The sequence below is a fragment of the Coregonus clupeaformis genome, chromosome 20 (genome assembly GCF_020615455.1).
Source record: "Coregonus clupeaformis isolate EN_2021a chromosome 20, ASM2061545v1, whole genome shotgun sequence".
NCBI classification, from domain to species: Eukaryota; Metazoa; Chordata; class Actinopteri; order Salmoniformes; family Salmonidae; genus Coregonus; species Coregonus clupeaformis.
Window position 1 is genome coordinate 6,625,950 of NC_059211.1, and position 10,937 is coordinate 6,636,886.

The 10,937-nt window shown below is 41.6% G+C and overlaps 1 pseudogene; it reads left to right on the forward strand.

Annotated features, from left to right (window-relative positions):
* Positions 1–1,803: 1,803 nt before the first annotated feature.
* On the forward strand, positions 1,804–8,856 carry LOC121532946 (annotated as a pseudogene).
* Positions 8,857–10,937: the final 2,081 nt, after the last annotated feature.

The following is a 10,937-nucleotide window of genomic DNA, read 5'->3' on the forward strand; positions in this document are numbered from 1 at the left end:
TTTACAGATGAACTTGGTACCTTCAGGCGTTTGGAAATTGCTCCCAAGGATGAACCAGACTTTATTTGGATTTTCCCATGATGTCAAGCAAAGAGGCACTGAGTTTGAAGGTAGGCCTTGAAATACATCCACAGGTAAATCTCCAATTGACTCAAATGATGTCAATTAGCCTATCAGAAGCTTCTTAAGCCATGACATCATTTTCTGGAATTTTCCAAGCTGTTTAAAGGCACAGTCAAATTAGTGTATGTAAACTTCTGACTCACTGGAATTGTGATACAATGAATTATAAGTGAAATAATCTGTCTGTAAACAACTGCTGGAAAAATGACTTGTGTCATGCCCAAAGTAGATGTCCTAACCGACTTGCCAAAACTATAGTTTGTTAACAAGAAATTTGTGGAGTGGTTGAAAACCAAGTTTTAATGACTCCAACCTAAGTGTATGTAAACTTCCGACTTCAACTGTATGTGTATATAAACAGTACCAGTCAAAAGTTTGGACACACCTACTCATTCAAGGGTTTTACTTTATTTTTACTATTTTCTACATTGTAGAATAATAGTGAAGAAATCAAAAATATGAAATAACACACATGGAATCATGTAGTAACCAAAAAAGTGTTAACCCTCCCATTGTCCTAGGGTCAAAATGACCCGCCACTGTGTTGAACCAACTTTATTTAATTTTTATATTTTTTGGATCATTTGTGAGAAGGAGGCAGTGATACTTTCTTTAAAGTCTCACTGACTCCTTCTCACAAATGATCACAAAAATATAAAAATTAAATAAAGTTGGTTCAACACAGTGGCGGGTCATTTTGACCCTAGGACAACGGGAGGGTTAAACAAATAAAAATATATTTGAGAATTGAGATTCTTCAAATAGCCACCCTTTGCCTTGATGACAGCTTTGCACACTAAAAATAAAGAAAAACCCTGGAATGTGTAGGTGTGTCCAAACTTTTGACTGGTACTGTATGTGTGTGTGTATATATATATATATATATATATATATATATATATATATATATATATATATATATATATATGCGGAAAAAAAATATGGGGGATTGGAAGTGATGCAGACAATTACATTGATGGAAGTTACAATTATCTGCAATATTAAAGCTGATCTATTCCCAAAAATTTTACAAAATTTATATAAATAACTACAAGTCGGTCTGGATAAGATCGTCTGCTATATTACTAAAATGTAAAATGTTGTGGTGGGTGGGAGATAGGTGTGTGTGTTCTGCATGCTTTGTTCTCTTGACGTGTTGTATCTTGTCCCATTCCACCCTTCTCCAGCTCAGTACAGTCCTCTTGGTATTGTTGTGGGACAATGCTCCTACACAGCTTAAATTGCATTTGACATTTAAAATGAAAATGCAACCATTGTGGTAAAAGCAGGAAATACTGGAATTGGGTTTATGGTCAGATAGAGGTTAGGGTTCGGACTTGTAGCCAAACATAATCCCAAAATGTTTTCCTACTCAGTTGAATTCTCGAAATTTTCCGGCAAACAAAATAGTGACAGGGAGTCAATGACCCCCTCTTAGTGAGGTTCCTAGGTGTTGGGGAAAGGTCATTACAGTACAGATGTGGGACCTTAATTTGACCATTTTCTCACAGCAGGAAAATAATCCTGCAACAACGGGAAATGTGAATTATTGTGTGGATTATAATTAATGGACATTTTTATAGGGGTTGATAAATTTTTAGTTAGGGCAACAACAAAAATATCTGCAACAAAAGGATAATCAAATGAAGACCCTACACCTACGCCGACATTTGAGTGTGTATGTGTTTATGTTTTGTGGGCCTCAGTGCCAACGCAGTGGCCTACGAATGCAACACCACCTTCGGTAATGAAGTGTACTCCGTGCTACATCACGCCAAAGCACAAGGTATGTTGTACTGCAGCACATACACACTAATTTTATACAGACAAGCAAAAACAAAATACACACAAAACACACACACACAGCCACACCACACACATTCCAATGCACAATTGCCTTGCAAGAAAGAAGCAAGGTTCACATCATAAAATTATCTCCTATTGCCTTGCATCCACACCCTCTGCCACTCTCTCTCTCTCTGCCTATAGTTTATGATGGTCAGATTACAATGTTATTTAAAGTGCAATGTTCTTAACTGATTATCTACAGTTACATTTAAGTTATTTAGCAGACACTCTTATCCAGAGCAGCTTACAAATTGGTGCATTCAATTTAGGATAGCCAGTGGGACAACCACCACTGGGGGGGGTATAGAAGGATTACTGTTAGACTATTCCAGGTATTCCTTAAAGAGGTAGGGTTTCAAGTGTCTCCGGAAGGTGGTCAGTGACTCCACTGTCCTGGTGTCATGGGGGAGCTTGTTCCACGATTGGGGTGCCAGAGCAGTGAATAGCTTTGACTGGGCTGATTGGGAACTGTGCTTCCGTAGAGGTAGGGGGGCTAGCAGGCCAGAGGTGGATGAACGTAGTGCCCTCGTTTGGGTGTAGGGTCTGATCAGAGCCTGAAGGTAAGGAGGTGCCGTTCCCCTCACAGCTCCGTAGGCAAGCACCATGGTTTTGTAGTAGATGCGAGCTTCAACTGGAAGCCAGTGGAGTGTGCGGAGGAGTGGGGTGACATGAGAGAATTTGGGAAGGTTGAACACCAGACGGGCTGCAGCGCTCTGGATAAATTCTGGATCTACGGTGTCTCTGGGAGTAAACTGATCATCCGATAAGAAAGGGTGGGGCTAGTCAAGATGGAGACCCTTAAGTGAACTGGTTTATCATTTTGATTTCCAAACTCAGGCCGGGATTCATTCCAACATAGATTAATAATGACCTGCACACAGCTCAAAACTTTTAATGCAATTTCCCAGACGTTTGTGGGGATTGAGTTGGTTATACACTGCATATGTAGACTCAAGCAGAAATCACCTTTAAAAGTCAATCGCAGTGCACATGTCATTAATCTGAGTTTGTTTGAATCCCGGGCTAAATAGGATTTCATAAATCTTAACAGTCACTCTCTGTTGTCTTAGTGTCTGTCAATGTCAGTGAATGGTGTGCACCTGTCTATGGTGGTGGGGTTATGCTATAGGTTATGCTATGGACACCGTACTTCTCTGTGTTTGTCAATGGAATAGCTGGGTCATTCCACGAAAAGAGTGCCTTTTGCATCCCTTTGATATTTTAAGCAGAAATTGTGTACCAATATTGCATTTTAAAAGCCTGTTGTATTAAATGAAGTGCCCTTTAAAATAGTCCACATAGAGAGTTCAATCAATCCGATTTTTTTATATGAATAAATCAACCCTGTGTCATTTCTAGGAAGATTGTGACCCACTTAATACCAACATTTTCACCATTGTAAAGTTATTTTGTTGCTTTGACAAAGTCATTTCTGAAGATTATTATTTATTTCATGTGATTACTGATTAGTCTGTCCCTCATTTTAAGGTCAACCCTGTTATGTGAACTGAACTCTCGTTTTAATATGGGGAAACTATTCCTTAAAAAAAAAAAATTCTAAAGAAACAATGAACATCTATCTAATAGTAAAATCATAGAGTAAAAGCAGGTGAGCTGGTTCTACTCATTTTGGCCATTTTCTGGTGTTTTGGTGTAGAAAACTGAGCGGGTCGAGCATAAAACATCAACACTGTTACCCATAGATAGACAGGCTATAAATGTTTTAAAGGCCCAGTGCAGTCAAAAACGTGAATGTCCTGTGTTTTATATATATTTCCACACTATGAGGTTGGACTAATACTGTGAAATTGTGAAAATGATGATAATGCTCTTTTACTAGCTGTTTGAAAAGACCGACTGAAATTTTTGCCTGTTTTGGTGGGATGGAGTTTTGGCCTGCCTGGTGACATTACCAGGTGGTAAATTAGTAAATAGACCAATAAGAAAGAGTTCCAAACCCCTCTGCCAATAACAGCTAGTTCTGAGTTTTCCACTCCCCACAGACCACTCCCAGACAGTCCTAGCAAAATTATTGCTTGAGAAATGGCTCCTTTTTAAGAAGCTATTTTATTTTATTTTAGTCCCTTCTAATTGAAAACAATCACAGTAAGGCGCTTAATTGTTACCCAGAAATGATTTGATATTGAGATAAAAATGGCTGCATTGGACATTTCATTGTAAGCTTGCATTCAATTGCCACTCCCTGTTGCACACAACAAGCTTTCACAAGGGAATTTATGGCTGATTTAAGAAGAAATCATCAACCCTGTTACGGTCAACCCTGTTTCTTTTTTTGGCACTTAATAGGCACTTACTATAGATCTTTTTTTTATTTAACCTCTTGTATTAAGTTGAACATGTGTTCTTTATGACATACTGTTAAATTTAGGTGAAATAAAATGTTTGTTTTTTTAACCAAGTTGCACTTCTCAAAAAGCACTACATTGGTGGAATGACCCACCTACAGTATGGTTTTGTGTTCCAGGGAAGTCAGTGGGTATCGTGACCACCACTCGCGTCCAGCATGCCTCTCCTGCTGCCGCCTATGCCCACTCAGTGAGCCGCAGCGGGTACAGCGACACTGACATTCCCTCTAGTGCCCACAGACAGGGCTGCGTCAACATCGCCACACAGCTGGTGACCAACATTGACATCGATGTAAGTCTTCATAGTATATCTCATGATAGAGGCCATATAGTATCACAGTATTTGGGTGGGGTTATATCCTTCCTGTTTGGCCCTGTCCGGGGGTTTCTTCGGATGGGGCCACAGTGTCTCCGGACCGCTCCTGTCTCAGCCTCCAGTATTTATGCTGCAGTAGTTTATGTGTCGGGGGGCTGGGGTTAGTTGGTTATACCTGGAGTACTTCTCCTGTCTTATCCAGTGTCCTGTGTGAATTTAAGTATGCTCTCTCTAATTCTCTCGTTCTCTCTTTCTCTCTGAGAACCTGAGCCCTAGGACCATACGTCAGGACTACCGGGCATGATGACACCTTGCTGTCCCCAGTCCGCCTGGCCTTGCTGCTATTCCAGTTTCAACTGTTCTGCCTGCGGCTACGAAACCCCTACCTGTCCCAGACCTGCTGTTTTCAACTCTAAATGATCGGCTATGAAAAGCCAACTGAGAGACCTGAGCCCTAGGACCATACGTCGGGACTACCGGCCGTGGTGACTCCTTGCTGTCCCCAGTCCGCCTGGCCTTGCTGCTATTCCAGTTTAAACTGTTCTGCCTGCGGGTTATGGAACCCCTACCTGTCCCAGACCTGCTGTTTTTAAACTCTAATGATCGGCTATGAAAAGCCAACTGAGATTTATTCCTGATTATTATTTGACCATGCTTGTCACTTATGAACATTTTTGAACATCTTGGCATGGTTCTGTTATAATCTCCACCCGGCACAGCCAGAAGAGGACTGGCCACCCCTCATAGCCTGGTTCCTCTCTAGGTTTCTTCCTAGGTTTTGCCTTTCTAGGGAGTTTTTCCTAGCCACCGTGCTTCTACACCTGCATTACTAGCTGTTTGGGGTTTTAGGCTGGGTTTCTGTACAGCACTTCGAGATATTAGCTGATGTAAGAAGGGCTATATAAAATAAAATTGATTGATTGAATTGATTGATTGATTGATATTTCTATTCTATATGATCAGTTTAGACTGTATTTCGCTATTACCTGGTGTTGTATTTAAAGCATGTCACACACATGGGTCACCAATGCATTAATCTTTTACCATTCATTTTTAATGGAGTATTCTACTACTGCGGACTGGGTGTACACAGCAGTAATTAGTATCTATCTGGTGCAACAGGGGATCCTGGGTGGGGGGGGGGCGAATGTACATGACGCCAAAGGGAACACCAGACCCTGAGAACCCCACTTCCTCGTCCCGGAAAGGGGATCGCAAAGACAAGTGGAACCTCATTTACGTGTGGATGAAGGCATTGATTCTGTCCTTGGTTGGCCACTTTGAAGGGGTATGGTGTGAGCCTTTACATGTAAGGGTTTGCTAGTGTTCAAGAACCTGTTGTCTAGTTACAATCCCACAGAACTTCAGCGAGTTCCCTTCTGAAAATGGCAAATTAATTGTCAGGGTCATTTTCATTAGGGCACACGATGGGAAACATTGTCACAAAATTAAATTGAGCATTTCTTATTGAACAAAATCCAGGAAGTTCTTCCCTGTTTCAGTGTGTTTTCTTCTGTGTGTTGCCCACTAAACATGATGATGTAATATATAGCTTAGGTCTTCTCTCTACTACATAATTGTCAGTATAATTGTTAGGCGTAACTGATGTTGTCTTATTTCTGTGATGTCTTTGTTTCAGGACAAGAATTCCCAGTATGTTTGGCACAGGAAGCATGTTGATGAGATCAATATAAAGACTACTGACCGTCTCCTCGGTAAGCTGGTTTTAGCTGGATAAGCTGGAGGGCTTATCAGATCTTACCACTTATCTGGTACTGTATGCCACCCATTCGTGAATGTCACCCATTCTACTAAAGTACAGTTTTGTCTGACAACTGAAAACGTCCTAATATAGATGCCGTACAGCGGGGCTCTGCGTTTTTGTCAACAATATAACTTCACCAGGAAAATGTTACTGTCTCCACAAGTTGAACTGTTTTCCCCAGATTTCAAACGTGTTTCTTTTCTTTTCTTTTCTTACTTACCTGCTCCTTCTCCCTCTTTCTTTTCCTTCTCATGGCGCCAGGTCTTTTTAAGCCAAAGGACATGCGGTTCGAGATTTCCGGAATGCCACACGTGACCCGTCCATCGTCGAGATGACAAACAAGAACATTCGGATCCTCAGCAAGAACCCCAAAGGCTACTTCCTCTTTGTGGAAGATGAGTACCTCCATTTCATCAGAGCACATACACTGAGTATACCAAACATTAGGAACCCCCCCCCCTCAGAACAGCTTCAATTCGTTGGGGTATGGACTCTACAAGGTGTTGAAAGTGTTCCACAGGGATGCTGGCCCATGTTGACTCCAATGCTTCCCACAGGTGTGTCAAGTTGTCTAGATTTCCTTTGAGTGGTGGACAATTCTTGATACACACAGGAAACTGTTGAGCGTGAAAAACCCAGCAGCGTTGCAATTCTTGACACAAACCGTTGCGCCTAGCACGTACTACCATACCCTGTTCAAAGGCACTTAAATCGTTTGTCTTGCCCATTCACCCTCTGAATGGCACACACACAATCCATGTCTGATTTGTTTCAAGGATTAAAAATCATTTTATAACCTGTCTCCTCCCCGTCATCTACACTGATTGTAGTGGATTTAACAAGTGACATCAATAAGGAATCATATCTTTCACCTGGATTCACCTGGTCAGTCTAGCAGGTTTTCTTAACGGTTTGTATACTCAGTGTATAACTACTGTAGCATGATATACTACAGTACCCATTATGCTGTATCCTTACCAATACAGATACAGCAAGAAATGCTGAGATGAGGTATTTACCCTGGCTGCCTTCTGTTGAATATTGTTGATATTGTAATTATTGACAGTATGTGGACATGGGGTTGTAATGGCAGCTGAATTGTTTTTCATTAGTTAAAGTGAAGTTCAACTCGATTTTGAAACAATATTGTTTATGAAGGGTCAAGTCCTAACTTGAGAATCTCAGATGTTCATGCAAATTTCACAATTAATGATTCATGCAAATCTGTTACGTGTGCGGATCTCAAGTTAGGATCCAATGATAAAGGAGTAGACAAATGTACAGTGGACATTTTAGGACACACTCAGTCTTATGCCTCACCCCTCCTTGAGTCAATCATCAACTCTCCTTGAGTCAATCGTCACACCTCAACCTTGACACCAAAGGGTCAACTCTGAGTTGAGTTGTTCTTTACGAGGGGGAATTGACCACAGGCACCACGATGGTATTGCCAAGCTGGCACTGACCGAGGTTCTGATGTTTGACCAGGCGGTGCAATGAGCTTCCAGGCCCACTACAGATTCAGACACCCTCACTGTCATCACCGTAGACCACTCCCATGTCTTCACCTTCGGAGGAAACTCCCCCTGTGGAAACTCCATCTTTGGAATGGTCCAAAACACAGTCATAGGCTCATGTGTATACAGATAGTACAGTGCACATTTTAGGACATCCTCAAGCGTTACAAGGATGTCCTAAAATGTACACCATATTTTAACTACAGTCAAGGGGGGCAATGTTTGTTGTTGTCTTTTCGCTTCAATGTGATTTATTTTTGTGTGCAGCATATAATGTAATGTTCCCTGTTCTGTTATGTCAACCATTTTGTGTCAGGTTTGGCACCCAAGAGGGCAGATGATAGGATGCCATTCACCAGCATCCTGTATGCCAACGGTCCTGGTTATGTACATGTGAATGGGATGAGAGGAAACATCACATTTGTGGATTAATGTAAATACAGTACAACTATTATGGTAGTACAGGTGATGGCTGTTGAATGTGTGCGTATGTGAATTAGCTTGTGTGTGTGTGTGTGTGTGTGTCCGTGCATGCATGTGTGTACCTGTGGATGTGCACATGTTCCTTTTTCATACACGTTTTTGTGTAGATTTGTACGTGTGTGTATAAACATGTACACAGATTGCGCTTTAACCACTAAATCTCTCTTTCTCAGACGATGAGCAGTACATACTGCAGTCCCGCTGGACTCTGAGACCCACAGCGGGGAGGACGTGGCCATCTATGCCAAAGGCCCCATGGTCCACCTCTTCCACGGGGTCAAAGAGCAGAACTACATCTCCCACGCCATGGCCTACGGAGTCTGCATTCAGCCCTACACAGACTGCCACCCACATCCACCCGCCTCAGCCGGACACACACAGACCCTCTCTGGGCTGCTTCTCTGTCTGGCCAGCCTCCTCTGGCTCCTGTTCAGATGATGACACACAATCCGACACACACTGGGTACAGTGTCCATATTAGGACAGTCACACGTCCATTGAAGTTGTGTCAGATAGTGGTTTTGGACAGACATTGGGGGAAAATGTGTTCTCGTACTGACTTATCCAGCAAGGATGATAAAATAACGGGGCAGTTCCAGGTTAGACATTTTGCAGTAGTGATGTGCCTCTAGAAAGATATTTCAGCAAATTTGGGGGGTAGTCCTGACAGGGACTTGAACCTGGGTCCAGGGACTGTCAACCCCAACATCTTAGCCAATACGCCAAGAGAACCAAAATGGGTGATGGGTTAAGGTTGTTACACTAATGTGGTTTGCAGTGAAACCTGGCGAGCTGGAACGCCACCAAAATATAGTTCCTAGTGGAAGGAGGGCTTACTGTACACCCCAAGAGATCACTATAGCTGGACTAAGCCAATGAGATGACTGTGGTGACCGAAGATCTGGTGGCTTAAATAGTATGGTCTGGTATCCCAGACACAGATTAAACCTAGTCCTGGACTAAAATAGCATGTTCAATGTGCTTCTTAGACCAAGGCTTAATATGTGAACGGACAATACAGCTCATTATGATTTTATCAAAGGCTTTTACTCTGTTATTAGTTTGATCCCTTGACTTGGTCAATGGCCAAAGGAAGTCAAAGGTTGCTCTATTGTTGTTCGGAGAAAGTTTAGGAAGAAATGCTCGCGCTGAACTGTGTTATGAAAACAGTTTACAAGTAAACAGGATGCTCGGCTATGAAAAGCCAACTGATATTTACTCCTGATGTACTGACCTGTTGCACCCTCTACAACCACTGTGATTATTATTTGACCCTGCTGGTCATCTATGAACGTTTGATCATCTTGAAGAACAGTCTGGCCTTAAATGGCCATGTACTCTTATAATCTCCACCCGGCACAGCCAGAAGACGACTGGTCACCCCTCAGAGCCTGGTTCCTCTCTAGGTTTCTTCCTAGGTTCCTGCCTTTCTAGGGAGATATTCCTAGCCACCGAGCTTCTACATCTGCATTGCTTGCTGTTTGGGGTTTTAGGCTGGGTTTCTGTATAGCACTTTGTGATATCTGCTGATGTAAAAAGGGCTTTATAAATGAATTTGATTGATTGATTGAAGTTAACTGCCATTTAGCAAAAATGTTAAGGTTGTATTTTGACCTTTTTGAAACCATTTTAATTGTCGTCCTCAGATTGTACCTCACAATAGCATTATACATTTTTTTAGTTGTTGATTTTGACAATGAATATATTTTTTATGCAGATCTTGTTAATGTATTTTTATGCATTTTTTGAAACTTGTTTTGAATATTTACAAAAATAGAACCTCCATTGGTTTCTTTGCTCTCCTTCCTCCTTAAATCCCACTCAGCGTACATGGGTCAGTTATACCACTCTACCAAGGTACATATCATACTCATCTTTATAAATGAAACCTTATGTCTGAAATAACTTGTATAAAATATTATCACGTTGTAGGCATTTTGTTTTACTCTGCCATGGCTAATACATTTGGCAAATTTCTTCAACTTCTTTCCTTCTGTGTTTCTAACTAGTTATTCAAAGTTAATCCATACCAAACATTTACTAAATAATTATCTTTAAATGCCCACACCAGTAGAAATCCACTTTTTCAAGCTGAAAGACAATGGCCAGAGCTTACCCAGGATGTTGCACAATTAATTTAAGTCAATAAGTCATCGTTTTAGTCAAAGTATGATACATTTGGGCTTGAAGTGACAAATCCAAACTGCCCAGTTTGTGCAAATCCTCGCCAAGGTCGTATCTTTTCCGATGACATTCAAATTCTTTAGCATATGTTCAGTTTCAGTGCTGGGTTTTATTTGAATGTTACTGTCACAAGATGGATTGGTAGATAAGTGGGTGGCGGGTGGCGGGGCTGGTGTGATTAGACACACCTGCAGCGAGTTAGCTAATCAGACAGGAATCTGGGGATTGGCTGTAATTTCCTTTAAAAGCCCTGTGTTTTGTGACGTTTGGGGCTGGAAGAAGAGGAGAAAAAAAAGGAAAAGCGAAACGCTTAGAGGAGGAGGGAAGATGGTGGA